This window comes from Octodon degus, unplaced genomic scaffold (genome assembly GCF_000260255.1).
Source record: "Octodon degus isolate 3935 unplaced genomic scaffold, OctDeg1.0 scaffold00008, whole genome shotgun sequence".
Lineage (NCBI taxonomy): Eukaryota > Metazoa > Chordata > Mammalia > Rodentia > Octodontidae > Octodon > Octodon degus.
In genome coordinates this window covers 22,254,164-22,272,327 of record NW_004524584.1, presented here as the reverse complement: position 1 = coordinate 22,272,327, position 18,164 = coordinate 22,254,164, and positions in this window count along the sequence as shown.

Here is an 18,164-nt window from a genome sequence, read left to right as displayed (position 1 = left end):
ATTTAATTAAGAGAAATAGAAGGAACCGGGGAGCGGAAGCTCTGACACGGAAAATTGTTAGGGAAATGATAACATTTTGTGTTCACTATAGTAAATAAAAAAGACACAGACCAAAGAAAGGAACATTACATCTATTCCACTTGTGAAGAGGAAACACTCAGCAGCTACACTTGCTGTTTCTTTTCATTTCACACACCTCCTTGCCACGCAGGCTGTCTCTCCTTCATTCTTTGATGCCGGTTCCCACCTCTGTTTTCCACCCTTTCTCTCTTCCGTGCATTGAATAGTAACTGGAAAATGCTGAATTGAAATTCTCATGAATTTTGAAAGACATAGAGAAATTCATGTGTGCCAGATACCCGCCCCAGCTTCACATTTCCTATTAATATAGGCTAAATATGCATGTCCTTCCAAGCTTCAGAGGCTGAAGTCCTGACTCCCAGGTTGATGGTGTTAGAAGGTAGGGCGTTCAGGAAAGGATCAGGTCACTAGGGCAGGACCCTTGTTAGTGGGATTCGTGTAATGCGGAGGCTCAGGGAGCGCTCCCAGCCTTTCTACCCTTTGCAGACACACAGAGAAATCTCTACCTATGAGCCATGTAACACCCCAACCAGACCCTGGAGCTTCCAGCTCTTTGGGCTTGAGTGACTCAGCCCGAACACAGTGAGAAGTAAGTTTCTATTTCTCTTAGCCTCCCAACCCATGGTATTTGCCTCTGACAGGCTGTATAGACTGAGTCAAGCCTTCATGGCCACCCTTTACAGAAGGAAGGTGAGGAAACAGGAGGTGACTCCGGATCACTGAGACCGAGTGTCCAGGGAGGAGAGAAGGGGGGAACATTAACAGAAGCTTGGACCAAGTTAACGAAGGAAGTCAGAGGTCAGAAGCAGGTGAGACACAGTCTCACAGCTATCGAGAGACAAGTGTTCACTCAAAGATCAGGTAGGGCATAAGCTGCAAGTACACACAAGGGGATCGAGCTCACAGGGTAGAGAGATGAGCTACCCAGGAGTCTGCAGAAAGCAAGGCAAGACAGTTGGTGGATGAGGCCAGCCATGCATGGTCTGAATGACTGGTCCACCCTGGGCTATGTCTGCAGGGGTCCTGCGGAGGTGAGAATTCATTTTTGCAAAGTTAAGTTTGGCTCTGCCAAGGCTCAGGACTCAGGGAAGTCTGTGGCTGAGGCAGAAAATTTATGAGCAGAGATAAATAGGGGGACCCCATTGAAAAATTGAGACTGCAGAGGACAACGGGTGTGCCCCTCACCCAGACTGACAAAGTTTTCTAACTGTCACCTTGGACATGCGTCCAGGGAAAGAATCTAAATCATAGCACAGAGGTAATTTTTAGGTCAAATAAAAAGATCTCAGTAGCAAAAATAACATTCCAGATCAATGGAAAAATTCCTGAGATATTTAGCAACAAAAAGAAGTCTACTCAGAGAAGGAACGAGAGAAAGTAATACTAAGCCAGACTTTCAATACTCCTGGACAGTGGACCATTAGCCATTACATTTTAACAAATACAATAGAAAAAGAAAAAATATTGTTCTCAAGCAAAACAGATGAAGCCTATAAAATCATTTCTCCACAAATAAGTGGAAAGTCTATGAAGCCAGATTGGTGATTGGTGGCGGTGATATTTGCAGGATAGCAGTGACGAGATATTTAATAGAAAAAAGCTTCTGGGGTGACTGAGGGCTCATTACTGCAGTGCCGTCAAAGCAGTTCCCAATAATTGCATCCATAGGTAGACCTGCAAATATTTTGCTTCTGCAGATATCTTTTCATTTTGCAGTTAATGGGTGGTAAATGAAAGCAATTTGTATTAATGCATGTTCAGCCCATAATTTATTTCTGTCAGCTCTTTCTAGAATTAAAGATTCGCAGCCAGTTTGCCATCAGAGCACTAGCATGCTAACCATCAATTCCAACTGTTGTCCTTGGAAACCAGTCCTACTACAGTCGCCAACCTTTCCTTAGTAAAGTTTAGCCTGTGCTATTTGCAGAGCTGCAGAAAGGATATGAAACTGCGGGCCTGCTACCTGCCACACTCTCCTGGTCCCTGTCTGTTATGAAAAGCTCAGGCAGCGTGGAACCCAATTCTGGAGGAGGGAGCTCTTGCTTTTCAATTTGCACTGGATGTGGTCTCTCCCGTGGACTCCTCACCACGTCCAGTGTGGCCTCTGGGCATGGTTTGTGTGGGCGGAATTCTCAGGGTCTCATCAGCTCCCACTGTGGGAACTTCACTGTCACATTACTCTTAGTGGTTGGGTCAGAACTTACAGTGAAGTTTAATCTTGTGCTTCATGCAAAGATAATCTATTCAGCAAATTTGTAGTAGAAACAATAAATATATATATAATGTATTTGGTATAGCATCTCACTCAGCTCAGACTTGCGGTGATTCTCCTGTTTCCAGCCTCCCCAGAGCTGGGATTACAGGTGTGTACCACCACGCCCAGTCTCAGCGGCCCACTCAGTGTACCTCGGGGTGGGGCTGGCACTGTTGATCCAACCCTAGTCCCTATGCTTGCTTAAGCAGGCCCTTAGTCCACTGAGTTATCTTGCCAGCCCTAGGAACAGTATTTTAAGCAAACACTAAAACTACTTCTCTGACCTCATGGTTTTCAAGCACTTTCAAGAGTCTAGAAGGCTCTATATCCTGGTAAACACTTGACATACTAATTGAAAACCACTCTTACTTCTTCACGGCGGAAGTTTCCTTATGAACCTCTCTTAGACAAATCATTTCAAGTGTGGCCCTATTTAATATTTGCACACATAAAAGTACCAAATTAAGCATCCTTGAAAATGTTCCCTGATTTGACATCCTACTAGATATGGTCACTGCACAAGCGTACATCAATTCATCCTGTGAATACACGCTGGTAACCCACTGTGTACCGGGCTGCACCACACACCCGGGCACTTGGTGACTGCATGGGCTTGTAAGGGTGTGTAGTATGTAAGGGCTTTAGTGGCAATCCACCAAAGAAAGTAAAAGAGCTTGTGCTTCCCCGAAGAGAGCTGTAATCTCTGAGAAGAGAGAAATCCATGGGCCCCAATCGTTAGCATAGAAGATTGCTTTGTCTTTATTTTATATTAATCATCATTTTAATTGTAAAAATAAAGGGGTAAAGTGTGACCATCCACTCCTGTATGTGAGATACAGTGATCAAATCACGGTACTTAATACTTCCACCGGCTGAGTATCTTTTTCGCTTTCCTTTTTCAATGACTTTGGCACAGGGTCTCACTCTGCAGCTCACACTCAGAGTGATCCTCCTGCTTTCAGCCTCCCCAGCGCTGGGATCACAAGCATGAGCCACCACGCCCAGTCTCGGTGGCAGGGTCAGCAAACCCAGGGACAGGGTCAGTGTGCCATGTGGTGCCAGGGATGGAACCCTGGTCCCTTTGCTTGCCTAAGCAGGCACTTAGTCTGCTGAGATATCTTGCTGGCCCTGCTTAGCATCTTTTTAAAAATTCTGATAAACTTAGAATAATTGTACGTGTTTGTAGGGTAGAGCAAGACATCTCAGTTATTGATACGTTATGTCCTGATCAAATCAGAGTGCCTTGTATTCATCTCCGTACCCCAACTTTGCATTTGGAGACTCTTAGAAGCTCCTGTCTTCTAGTTGTTCATTAACGATGCAGGAGGCGGCCATGAACTGTTATCCACAGGACTTGCCCCTTGTGTTGGCATTTGTTCGCCTATCATCCAGGCCTCCTTCTGGCGCTGCCAACCTGCCCAGCCTCAACAGTCACTCTGATGCATTCACCTTTTTAGTTTCCCCACAGGAGTGAGGAGAGTTGAGATTTGTCTGTCTGGGTCTGGCCCCTTTCACTTGACTTGTGTCCTCCAGTTCCACCCATCTGGCTTCAAATGATAGGCTCTTGCCCTCCTTCCTGGCTATGTCATTGTGCCACATCTTCTCTATTCACTGGTACAGTGTTTGATACACAGTGTCAGCTTGACAAGAAAAATGCTTAACTAAGTCAGCTCAGCAATTCCACACCCTAGGGCACGGAGGCCCCACCCCAGAGTGACTCATCACTTAAAGGACATAAAAGGGAAGTGAGGAAGAATGGAACTTTCTATTTCCCTCATCTCTGGCTTCTAGCGCAGACTCTTCAGCCTCCACCTTGGCTCCGTCAGCCTTCTGGTGTAGACTCATCAGCCTTCCATCGGCCTCCTGATACGGACTTGTACAGAACACCGCAGTGAGCTCCGGCCTCAGACCGAATCCTTCAGTCTCCAGGGTGCCGATGTCTTCTGCACCCTTCATCGTACTCTGCGCTTGACTGTCATAAGCCAATCTTGTAATTTCTTGTACATTTGTACATCGTGTGTTATACCTGCTCCTCTGGTGAAACCCTGACTAACAACTGGCCAGCTGGTGGGGATCTAGACTGATTCCCACTTAGCTATTGTGAATAGTGCGTTTGCTTCACTCTTCTGCAAGTATTTCTCCCGCACTCAGCAAGCCCCAAGTCCTTCCTGCCCACCAGCCCTTACAGCCTTCTTAAGCTGGGTGAAGTAGGTGGTCTTCCTCTGATCACTTGTAGCTTTAACCACCTAACTCCAGTCCAGTGACCATTCCTATGTCACCAGCCAGTCAGCACCGGAAGTGGGGATGCCGGCCCAGAGGCTCTCAGCCTCACAGGGCCTGTGCTGAAGGAGGCAGTGACCCCAGAGATTTGCAGACCTGCCCCTCTAGCTGCATCCCTTTAACTTGTGAAGCTGTGAAGATATGAACAGGCTAATACTTGCGTAGAAAGATTTTAACTACTCCCTCTAAGAATTGGTATTTTCCACTGTAGTAATTAAAACTATGATCTTTTACTTATTTATAAAATATATATTGATTCATTTCAAATTGTAATATAAATCATCCCATACTAACATTAAGATTCTGTTAAAAACATTTTTTAAAACATAATTATTAGATGTCACTGTTTTACATTTTTGCAAAACTTTTTCTTTCCGGGCTTCATGAAAGACAGATTCTCAGCTTCTGCATTTAATCCAAGGCAATACCTCACATCACTCACCCTCTGCAGACCTCCACTGTGTGCTTTGAAGATGCAAATAGTGCCCTGACATTATTCTGAAAATGGTTGTGACCTGGCAGATCTCAAGGCCAGCGCTCAGGGGTGCCACGCAGCTCCGCAGCACACTCTAAGAACCACTCTCTTATTGGCTGCAGCCACATCTTAGGCATCGGGGGTTCAAGAGACAGCAAACATCTCAAAAACAGTGAAGGAAGGTCGCTAAGGAATTTTCCCTTCTCAGCTTTTTATTAAAAAAATTTCAAACCAACCGCAAGGTTGAGTTTTGCAGCAACACTGCCCGTCAACCCAGCACCCGGTGGCTGCAATGAGGCCCTTACCACGCCTGCTATTTCTCCTGTCTGGCTGTCTTCCCTTCCTCCCTCCCTGCACCATCCACCAAACCCTCGTGTCTCTGAAGCATTTCGAAATGTATTGCATATATCAGCACATTTCCCCATAAAACCTTCAACATTTACTGCAGACTGCAGTCCTTTGTGTCCACATTTTTCTTTTGATGTAAATGTGACAATTTGATAGATCGTGAAGTGCAAAAGTCTTAAGAGGATATTCAGTGAGTTTGAAAAGTGCATGCACCTGAGTAACCCAAACCCTCGTCAGGGTAGAGAAAGTCTTTGCCAAAGGCTGTGGGACTCTGCTTCTCGGTCTGCCTTCGCCTCCATGCCTACAACGGCCGTGACTGTCTCCGTTTTGGGCCTGTGAATTGGATTTGCAGCGATAGAACTTCCCGCGTTGTGGACACTCTTGTGGAAGGGCTCTGCAGTGTTCACAGAGGTGTAATCAGTCCACGTAAGCGTAGGCCTCAGGATTTGTTTCCTTTGGGCTTCAGTAAAGCTCCATATAATGTCTGTCACATTTTACAGGCCTGAGCGCTTGCTGACTTTCCATCGGCAGTCACTGCCATCATTTGCAGCTTTTGTTTTTGATAGAGCTGCCGTGAACATTCTTCTGTGTTTTTGTGAACTCAGGGCTTCACTTCCACTGGGTAAAAGCCTCATGTTAGCTGGGTAGAAACATTTCGGTTCATAAGAGCACTGTCTGAACTTTTCTAAAATTGCTGAAGCATTTTTTTCTCCTTCAACAAAATCTGAGAGGTTTGCAGTTCTGTGTCCTCACCGACACTTTCTGGGCAGCTCATCTTTTATTTTTATTTATGTATTTATTTTTTGTTCTAGTGAGTGTGTATCAGTCTCCATGTAGCTTTCATTTGCATTTTCCTGATGGTTGAGCTTTTCAGCGCTTGTAGGTGGAGTAGCTGTGGGGAGTTCTGATTTGCTCAGGCGGGAAGTGAGTCGGTGAAGAATCTCATGGAACAATGAAGGAGCATCCTCAGGGCAGAGTAGCCAGGAAGGCAAGAGGACTGAGCACGGGTCAGCAAGAGTCCACAAGGGGGAGGGACTGAACTTAGCTGGGACGTTGGGATGTCCCCCAGAGGAGAGTCATGGAAAGGCCACTGGGGACAGGTCAGTGACCCACACCAGTGATGAAGAAGCCTAATTTTACTTGGCGATTCAGGCTTAGTAACAATTTCGAACAAAAACATTACTCAACTGGATTTGTCCATCCATAAAATAAATGGTCGGGAGAAAAATAATGACATTAGGTGAGCAATAAGGAGAACGAGGTAACAGCCCAAAGAGGGTGGTGAGCGTGTAAGCCAGCTGTGAGCCGGATCCCCACACGAGACGTGGAGAGGGAGACACAGACAGAACTCAGGACACTGCTCCCGGGACACGAGACAAGCCTGCAGACACCATGGCAGGCAGCGTAGGAGCACTACTTCTGCGAAGGAGCTCAGCTGTTAAAGAGCAGGACCTAGCTCTCCGGGCAGTTAGGAACCTTGGGGAAGCACACAACTCATCAGTGCCACAGATGAGTTGTGTGCCTTAGAAAATGAAGACAATGACGACACCCACCTCTTGTCAGGGACACTCATTCCTTTCATGCACTTATTGCCTTGACAAATATTTATGTTTGTGAAACTTCGAGGAATCCATAAGAAATGTCACAGGCACTCTGCAAAGTTAGGACACTCAGGGGTGGCTGGGAGAGGAAAGTTAGGGCTACGCTTTCTGCACTTGGGCTGTACTTTGCCGTCCACAAAGCTCTTCTGCATGTAACTTCATTCTCCTTCAAACAGTATGGTATGAGGTTTGCTACTCCAATTTCATTTAGCTGTGAAGAAAGCAAGAGATACAGACATGAACATCACTTGAAACAAGGCTACAGATGATGTCCAGATTTCAGGGAAGGGTGCAAAGAGGGAAGACAAGGAGCTTAACAGGCCATTCAAGTGAAAGTAAAGGACACAGGACCTGCAGAGAGGTATCTCGGGTGGCAGGGATACAGTTTCCAGTGTTAACAGACCTAGCACCTTTTGCAAGTAATTTCCCCACTCCAAATTCTACATGGGTCTCCCAACAGTATCCACGGGGCCCATTCGGCTCAGGAATTCCTTTGCCATGCATTGATGTGCCCTGCTTTCTTCCCTCAAGGCAGCCTATGAAATGGGACACAGTGACACTCCTAGGACAACTGATGACCCCACTTCTGAGATCTTTGCCTTGTCATACTAGCTAAAAATAATGACCAGATAGGGCACCAATTCTGGAGGTGCAGGCTGTACCCAACCAGCAGATGCACAACTTCCAGAGCTTCCAAGATTCATTCAATGTGCAAACACTTCAGCATACGGAAGGCCTTCACGTGATCTCTTTGGGGGGTGTGTAGAATCCTCATTAAAAAACAGCTTTTGGGCTGAAGAGATAGCTCAGCAGTCTAAGCACCTGCCTCGCAAGTGAAAGGACCTGAGTTCAATCCCTGATACTGCACGCAGTGCAGCAGTGCCGGGTACACTGTGCCAGCCACCAAAACTAGGCGTGGTGGCACATACTATAATCCCAGTGTTGGGGAGCCTGAGACAGGGGGATCACTATGAGTCTGAGCTGTGTAGTGGTACCCTGTACCTAAGACATAAAAGGCTAACAAAACAGCTTTTGTGGGGAGAAATACAACCCCACCAATTTTGGGGTCAGTGTGCACCAAACATCTCCAGGAGAGATCACTACTAGTGATTGTCTTTACTGTCCATTCATCAAGAATATTTCTGGGGAAGAATGTTCCCTACAGTTCAATTTTATACTTTGAAAGAGAATTCTCTGAAAACCAGAAGTCCATGAGTATTTACCAGGAAATACGGGTAGGGATTGAGATCTATGTACAAAACCAGCCATTCCTACCTGCCTACCAAGGAGGGAGTTCAGGACTTGTACATGGCTGGGTTCCATCCTCTCATCTGGGTGTAAGTGATGCTGCTTCACTTTTCAGTCCTGCAGGCCAGAATGAGCCTGCAGAATCAAGGAAACCCTTGATTTTCTTTGTTTCTCCCATTCTACCTCTGAGACTTGGGATGAGGAGAATAATTATTCAGAGCTAACCTGATTGATCTTGCATACAAATAAAAAAGACCTGTTTTCCCAATACACTTGACTTTCCGAACAGAGCTGACCTTCCCATTTTGAATTGCTGTAAAAAGAGACTGCACCCAGGTTAAAAAAGAAAACCTCTTCCAGGGTATAGCGTTCAGATGCAGCTCTGCTGCCCCAGTTCAGTACATCCACCTGGAGAAAGCATTTTGGAAGATGACTTCTTCAGTGTGTATTCAAGCTTTCTTGCAATAATCAGGCTTTAATTAACTGTTAACTTCAATGTGACTTAGAGCTTCTGGGTCCAGACACTGCAACTTCAAGTTATAATGTATGAGAACATCCTTCCCTCCCTCCCCAGCCAGTACACTCCAGTTTCTATTTGTTGCCCCGATAACAGATCCCATTACAGTTCCTGTTCTTTCTGCTTCTTAGAAATGGCTGGTTATCCAAAAATGAGCATCCAAAGTGAACACACGCTTCTCAGAAGAAGAAATACAAGAGGCAAATAAATACTTGAAAAAATGCACCACATCACTGACCATATGAGAAATGCAAATTAAAACAACACTGAGAAAGAATGGCTATCATGAAGAAATCTACCAACAATAAATGCTACAGAGGGTGTGGGGAAAAAGGAACCCTTCTCCACTGCTAGTGGGAATGTAGACTGGTGCAACCACTGTGGAAATTAGTGTGGAGACTCCTCAAAAAACTAGGACTGGAAATCCCATTCAATCCAGCTACACCCCTTCTGGAAATTTCCCCAAAAGATCTAAAATCTTCATATCAGAGTGACATATGTGCGCCCATGTTTATAGCAGCACAATCTGTGATAGCCAAATCTTGGAAACAACAAAAATGCCCAACACCTGAGGAATGGATGAAAAAGATGTGGTATTTTTATATAATGGAGTATTACTCAGCTATAAAGAAAAATAAACTCAAACTCTTTGTGGCTAAGTGGATGCAACTTGAGGCTATATTCACAAGTAAAACAAACCAGACCCACATGGGTGAATATCGCATTATCTCCCTAGTGTAAGAACTCAAAAGAAGAAACAAAAACTCAAAGGTAAAATAGACACAGTTAAATGAAAAGTAACAGAATTTAAGGATTAAACAATGAAGAGAGAGAAAGGGGAAAAGACAGGAAATAAGATAGAGGCAGAAAACATAGGTGTATATATACGAGATGGCTAAGGCACTTGTCTTAAGTGTTTCCATCAGTTTTTGGAAAAGAGCAATTAATGGGTAGAATTCACACCTTGACTAACTATGCTGCTGTCTGTGAACTAAGCAACCACGTTGAGAACAGCAATGTGTAATATTCAAACCATGTTTGAAATCCCTGTCATCTTGGTCTCCTAAATGTGCACCATTTCTAATGTCACATTAATTATTACTATACTCTCTTTAAAGTATTTTTTAATAAAAGGTAATAGAAAATGAGAGACATGGAAGGAAATCAACGGCTGGTTACTGTGATGTGCAGCAGCTGCTCATAATGATGCATATTCTATGAACCAATCAAATATAGCTAAGTATGCTGCCTTTGTACTTCTTGTAGACCCCATAAAAACCTCCCTCCCTGAACTTTCGAGGCCTGACATTTTTATAAGGCTTGATTCCTTGTCAGTGCCTGTCCAATGTTAAATGAATTTGACTCCAAATCCTGGGTGACATTTCGAGTTTTTGTAGCAATAAATACTATTTTTATCTTATTCCACAAAATTTATTGCAATTAAGAGAAACATACTGAGCCCCAACTATGTAAACTTTGTGTCAGATGGTCCCATAGGGAATGGGAAGATATTAGAAGTCTTTATTCTCATGAAACTTACATTCCGAGTGACAAAGAAACAGAATATTCCATATGGTGACTTGACAACATCCACAGGTGTGGTGGGTGATGGAAAAGGCATCTTGTCAACCACCCAGACTCAGAACTGCTGTTTTGAGGGGAAATGACACACACAGAGTCTGAACAGAAAGCAGAGTTCATCTTAAGAGAAGGAGAGCCTGAGAAGTCACCCCTAATGAAGATACAGGCTAGTGTAGCAAGGACCAACAAAAAATAGTGGAATCCAACAAGTCTTGGTGTTGTCCTGTAAGTTTCAAAGGACAAGGGGAGGGAATTGTGTCACCAGTGCCTGGTGCAGGATAGAGCCAGAGAGAGGCTTCCTGCAACCACAGGTAACCACAGCAGGGTGCTGCTATTTCAGGAGACTGGCTGCCAACACTGGGCTGGAGCAGGGAAGACACACCCAAGCCTTTCTCTCCTTTCACCCTCTGACCCATGAAGGCCACTGACCAAGACCAGCTGGATTTTAGAAGAAAGTGGCTCCAAGTCAGCCATGTCTGTATGGAGTGAACTGAGAAGGGTGGAACATGAACATGGCAAGGCACAAGAGAACAACCAGAAGGGAGGAGTCGCCACCTCAGGAGTCTTGGCAGGCAGTACTGACTGGAAATGTTAACTGCTCACCTGTAGGAGTTCCTGCATCCTTCCAGGAGAGGCCAGCAGCCCAGACTTCACGTAGGGAGCCTGCGAGACCCTGTTATCTGCTGGCGTAGTGATGCTGATAAAAGCTCAGGAGTCTGCTATAGTAGATATTTGTTAGCGCATGCATTGGTGAATTAGAAGCTCGGTTGAGAGTGATGCTTTTGGCTGGGTTCTCTCCTCTGTGCAAGGAATCTGAATCAGTTGGCTGGGACAACTGGCCGACCCGGGGCTGCTGCATGTACTTTCACTTCTGCCAGGTGAGCCCAGGCCTGTTCTCCTGGAGACAGCCGAGTAGCAAGAGCCAAGTGGAAATATTTTTCAACCATCTGTGCACATCACATCTCCTAAGGTCCAATTAGCCAAAGCAGCTGCAAGGCCAGAACCAAGGGGAGGGGGAACTAATGAAATAAACCATGGCAAACATGGGAAAATGCAAAGGCCTCAGGTAAAACTGTTCCCTTGCCCAGCTTCCAGCCAAGGCTATTCACTCATCTTCTGTCTCAGTGAGTTTCCATAAGGTAGAGTCTGACACATGGATCTGTGTCCAGGGTTGTTGCTGGGGAAAGCTCTGAGAAGCAGCCCTGAAGGAAAGTAGGGAAGGAAGCGGGAGAGCTGAAGGGAAATGCAAACTCGCCTGCATTTGCAAAAGGGGTCCATGGAGGTGGGAGAAGCTTCAGGGTTGACCCCATCTGAAGGAAGGGAATGGGCCCTTCTACACCATGAGTGAGACAGCTCGCTTCAGGAGGAATTCCTGGAAGTGTGAGTCAGCATTTCACACTCCAGGGAGGTCTGGGAGTGAGGGCCACACTCCTGAGAATAAAGCTGAGTGTATCATGGTTTGGATCTATGTGTCCCACAAAGGCCCCACTTCTAGAAGCCACTTTGATCATGGGGACACTGTGCACATTAGTAGATCCATTTCGAGGTGAATGCTGAACCACAGGTGGTGTTAGCAGCTGGGGCCTCATTGGAGGTGTCACTGCCTTCTGGCCCAGCTCCATCCACTGGTTCTCTGCTTCCAGGTTGCCATGATGTGGCCAGCTGTCCCCCACAACCGGGTTTCCCCTGCTGTTCCTGCTTTGGTACCAGCCAACCATGGACTGAAGGAGTCCAGGAGCCAAAATTAGCCTTTCCTCCTTGAAGTTGTGTCAAGCGTTGTGTCCAGGGACAAAAAGGTGACTAAGACTTCAGAGCACAGTGGCAGAAGCTCCTCTGCACCCCTCCCTCTACCACTTGGGCCACTCAACTCTGAGAGCAACTTCCCCTGTCTGACAGCCCTTCTTCTGCAGCGCAGTCAGTCTCAAAAGTTAGTGTGGTAACTAAACCCTAGCACCTCTGGGCCTGGGCAGCACAGCTGACACCTCTCCGCTCTCTAGCTGCCTCTCCCCATTGAGTATGCCTTTGCCTTGAACACCACCTCTAGTGCTCCCGCTGGGTGTGGTCCAGGGCTTCATGTCTAAGGGTGCAATTCCTGGGGCATGTCGCCTCAGGCTGGGGAAGCTGTGTATGTCCATTTGCCATTAGAGTCAGACAGGGGTGTTTGTCTCTGAGACAGTGACAAGAGAAGTGGTCCTGGGAATTTCTAGTGGGTGTCAGAGAGCCAAAATGAATAAAATAAATAAAGCCAGCAAGACACCAAGCTCATCCAAAAGCTGCATGGAAGAGTCTGAATTGCAGCTGCGCAGCTTCTTTACCGGAAGCAGAGCCCGTCCGCCGCTGCACTAGTGGTGCAGGGAGGAGCTGAAGCTCGGCAGCCTGAGGTCACCCTGTGTGGAGCTGGGAGCCGGGGGGCAGCTGGACATGTGACGGGAGGTCCTGGTCATACAAGACCCACAGGAAGGAGACTCAGACTCGAAGAAAAAGTGAAAATCCCTGACTGTTGGCAACCTATCGTAGGTGTGACGAGGCATCAGGCATAAAGGGAAGTCTGCCTCCATCATGCAGAGAGAGGCGGAGCAGGCACTCCTTAGCCAAGTCCATCTGACCTCCTGGCCCAGTCAGCGACAAGCTCGTGTATCAGAACACAGACTTCAGATCCAGTGGCACAACAGCAAAGCAAGGGATTCACAGAGAGGGGGAGCCATATCTGCCAAGCCCTCAGATATAGCTCGTTGGCATAAGTGCCTGCCTGGCAAGTGTAAGGTCCTGAGTTCAATCCCCAGTTCCAAAAAAAAAAAAACATGTGTTTGGGGCCAGCGAGATAGCTCAGCAGTCTAAAGCCCCTTCTTAGGCAAGCTTAGGCAGGCACAGGGGACTGCGGTTTGATCACCAGCACCACATGCCAGAGTTCAATCCCCGGGACCCCACACTATGCTGGCCCCACTGTTCCAGCCCTGAAATCACGTGTAGTGGTACATGCCTGTAATTCCAGAGCTGCGGAGGCTGAGACAGGGGGATCACTAAGAGACCGAACTGTGTAATAGGACCCTGTATTGAAAGAATAAAAAAAAAATGAAAATTTTAAAAAAAAGAACTATCTGAGAGGCCCAGGTGGAGGATGTGGGCTAGGGTGTGATCTTAGGGACAGTACCCAGCCCCTGACCCTTCCTCTCCTGCTCCTTCCCTCCTCTGCTCCCCAAATGCCTGGAGTGGAGCAGAGCTTTCCTCAGCCATGTCCTCCTGCCATGGTGCTGCCACCCAGCCATGGCCCAGCGCCTCTTATCCTAGGAGCCAAGCACATTTCTCTTCAGTTGGGTTGTCCACAAACTGGACTGGCTGCTTTGCCCCAGAAGCAAGAAAGTTGGCTGATGCAATCAGGGCTGAAGTAAAGCTTGTTTTTTTTTTTTTTGTTTGTTTGTTTTGTTTTGTTGTTTTTTTAATCTTTAATACCTTTCAGATTTTATTGACTCTTTCAGCATCTTATACAAGCAAGACAATACAATGTTTGCACATGTTGGTCTGACTTACTTCACTTACAATATGGTCTCTAGTTGCGTCCATTTACCTCTAAAAGCCTCCAATTTATCTTTTTTAACGCTGGGAAATACTCCATTGTGTAAAAATACCATATCTTTTTTTATCTATTTCTCAGTTGATAGGCATTTGGGTTGTTTCCAATGACAAATTGTGTTTCTACAAACATGGGTGCACATGCATTGCTCTGGTCTGATGATTTCAGTTCATTTGCAAAAATACCAAAAAAGCAACCACGTGGGTTGAATGGGACCTCCAATTCTAGCTTGCTGAGAAATCTGCACTCCAATTTCCGTAGTGGTTGTACCAGCCTGCACTCCCACCAGCAGCGTAGAAGGGTGCCTTTTCTCCCACAGCCCTACTAGCCCCTTTGTCATTGGCTGACTACTTGATGATAGCTATTCTTTCTGGAGTGATACGGAATCTCAGTGTTGTTTTAGTTTGAATTTATCAAATGACTAGTGAGGAACATTTTTTCATGTATTTGTTTTCTACGAGTATTTCTTCATCTTGTCCTCTGAATAACCACTACAAAGAAAGCAAACTGCAATGTATTAACTTATTGTTACTGTCCTACTAATCTGTTTTGAAACTATTTCATTGCTATTTTATCTTTTGTCTCATTAAAATGAATAAAAATAAATAAAAAATCAGGCCCACAAAATTCAAAAGCCCAACCCAAAAATGGGCATCTGGGATGGACATATACTTCTCAATTAGAGCTAGTTTCTGCCACACAGCCCTTTTGTCCCAGTGAGGCACCCATAGGAAGAAACAGATCTTAAGATAGTCAGAAGTGGGCATGTGCCGGGCAAGGTGGGATCACAGGCCAGAGCTCACTGGGTGAGGAGGGAATCTGGACGCACTGCCCAGAGACCAGGACATAGGAGAATGGACCACTGCTGGACCAGCAAAGGGCCAAAAGAGAGGATGTGCAGGGGAAGGGTGTGAGTGGCACCCTACAGTGAGATATCACATGAGACTTTGAACTGCCAACAGTCAGAGGGGCTGTGGCTTCACAAGAATCCAGGACTGTTGGTTGACCAGAATCAGCACAACACACATCCACCTTGACTACAGGTGCAGAGCTTCAGGCCGTGGCCATTGCTGTCAGACCTCTATCTTCCAGAATCCTGCTGGAGAGGAGCAACACAGCTGCACCAAGCAACCCACTGTGCAGAGCCTGGCCAGAGAGGCAGCAAGCTGGCTCTGCCCACCCGCTAGGCCCAGCCAGTGAGAGACAGATTTCAGCATACAGTTTTTTTAAAAATTACCACTCCACAATAGTCAATCACTCGCTCTTTAAGACAATTGTTTTCTCTGCTGGGAAAACATTGTTTATAATGTCAAACATCGCCGAGCACACAGTGAATATTTGCACATATTGTGCTGAAACTCAATTTTCTAAGTCATATGTTATTTGTGACTTGCTCAGCAGTCATTCAAAAGGGAGTAAAAGAGGCTGTACACCAAAACGGGGGAAGTCTTGTGAATTGATTTCAAAGCCACTGTAAGCCACTATTTTTATTGTAGCTGAAAATGCATGTAGTGGAGATGGGGAGATGGCTCAATAGAATAAGCACTTCTTTGCCAAGTGCAAGGGGCTGAGTTCAATCCCCAGTTCCTCAAAAAAAAAAAAAATGTAGTAATTGAAAATGAAGAAAGTATTTTCAAGTTGACCATGAGGTGATACAGAGGAAAATAATCTCTTGTCGATCTAAGGATCTGAGGGGAACAACAACCATTCCATCTGTTGAACCCTGGAGCAGTTGTGTGTGAGAAACAGCCCCGTGCAGCCATTTCAATATCTAAATCCCTACTCTTTTGAAGTTTACAATGCAGTTTGACTTTAACATTCCATTAACGTCTGCCCCACCTTCCTGTGAGCCTCTTCCACTCCTTTGGCTCACTGACATCTACTTTCTTGATTTCATGCCTAAGAATTATTATTTTAGCCAGCAAAACATCTGTTTTTTCATAATGCTAAATAAAGCTCCTCTGTGTCTTCTACAGTATTCATAAACCACTGCTGAAAAAAGGTTTGGCCTGGGACTTATTTTCTTTTACATCCTTATGACAGTAACAGCAGTGAACATCTCTATACTGTATTTCTCACCTCCACTAAGGTCTACTTGGGTCAGGACACAGTGGAAGGAAGACCACAGGCAAATCCACACTATGGAGGGCAGGCTGGGGCTCCCTGGATCAAAGTGGGGCTCCAGAGAGACCAAAGGAACCGAGGCCCCCACAAGGCTGTTATGGGCTGAATATGTAGTGTCCCCAACACTCATGTGGTAACAGCTTGCTGCCCAGTGGCGTGATGTTTCGAGGCCACCCAGAGAGATAACAACCTCACCATGCACTGCAGGGATATAACTGGACCAGGAAGAACTAACTTCAGGAGAGGATGAATTCATGAATGAGGTCATAACCTTATGGCAGTACTAGAGGGTAGAGGGAATGGAGAAAGCGTGGCTGTGGTAGCAGGAACAGGCCACAGTGAGTGGCCATGGGGACTACCTGTTGTCCATGTCCCTTTCTCTCATCATTCCCTGTTTCTCTGCTTCTGCCCCCATGAGGTGAGCAGCGCAGCCCCACCAGGCCTGTCTACCGTGATGCTTTGCCTCACTTCAAGACCCAGGGACAGAACCAGCCAGCCTGGGACTGAGCCCTCTGAAGTTGTGGGCAGAAACAAATCTGCGCCCCTCTGAGCTGTTTCCCCAGGTGCTTGGCCACATGCTGCCCAGCCGCCCAGTGTAATGGCAGCCGAGGTGAGCCTGCACAGCCTACCCCCTTGTCCACATTCACTCTATTAGAAGGTTTCCTGCTAGTCCACCTGGTGGCAGAGTGAGCAGGGAGAGGACCCAGGGAAAGATTGTTTTACACAAACACTTCTGAGTCACCTGGGCCATCAAAGACCTCAGCCCAGCTTCCCAGCAGAGCTCCTCTGCGAGACATCACTGACACCCCTGGTGGCATCTTAGATCAAACATCAGCCACATTTCTCACCCCGGTCTGCCACCTGCTTTCCAATGGCCTCTCTTGGGAAACAGCATTACACTCTCCCCAGCCCATAGCTTCATTTATTTATTTTTTTCAGTACTGTGGATTGATCTTGGGCCCCTTTTACTGAGCTAAATCTATAACCCTTTTTAAAATTTTTTTTTAATTTTCAGGCAGAAGATCACTTAGTTGTTAAATTGCTCCTGGTGGGCTCAAACTTGTGATCCTCCTGCCTCAGTTTCCTAAGGTCCTGAGATTGCAGGTGTTCACTACCGTGCATGTCTCAGTTATCCTTAATATGTAAGGATTAACTTATTTCTCACTCAGTCTTTGACTGCATAACTCCTGATAATTCTCAGCAATGTAAACTAAAAAGCTACCCATCTATCCCCTGTCTGTCCGTCTTCTCTGTTCATCTGTCTGTGTGTCTGCGTGTCCGTCTGTCTGTGTCTCCGTTACTATTCTCTCATTGCTGGGACAAATACCCGACACCCAAAATAAAGGAAGGGACAGTTTATGCACCTCGCAGTTACTGGAGGTTTCAGTCCATACATGGCTGGCTCCAAGGCAGGGTGGCACAGGGCAGAGGGCAGCAGTTCATGGCAGCGGCAAAGAGCAAGAGGAGCCAAGGGAGGAGCAGCAGCAACATTGGCAACAGAAAGGAAGTCTGTCTCTCTGTCTCTCTTACGTTACATTCAGACTCTCTGCCTCAGGCTGGGTCTAGCACTCACACCCATAATCCTAGCAGTACTCAGACCCATAATCCCAGCCTTGAGTCACCCATAATCCAAATGGATCATGAGTTGACCTCAAACTCTAGAAGTCCCCACCTCATGACTGCATGAGGCTTTGGGGGGACAACTAGACACAAACCATAACACTGCCTATCTATCTATCTATCTATCTATCTATCTATCTATCTATCATCTATCTATCCCGTTTATCTATTCTGGCTTGGGTCTGAAGTGTTCTTATAAAGCTTTCATGTAAAAGCTTGCATCCCAGTGCACCAATTTTGGGAGAATTAGAATTTGGTGTCCGTCTGTCTGTGTCTTTAATGCCATTGATGGTTTGGTAGCATAACAGACCATCCGAGTCACCTTCTTGTTGCTAAGACACAATCACCAACACCTGTGTCTTCAAGGAGGCAAGGTGTAGTGTGACTCACAGTTTGCAGAAATTTCAGCCCATAGTGTGCTGGCTCCCAGGCAGGGCGGCATGGCTGTGGGGCCTGACGAAGAA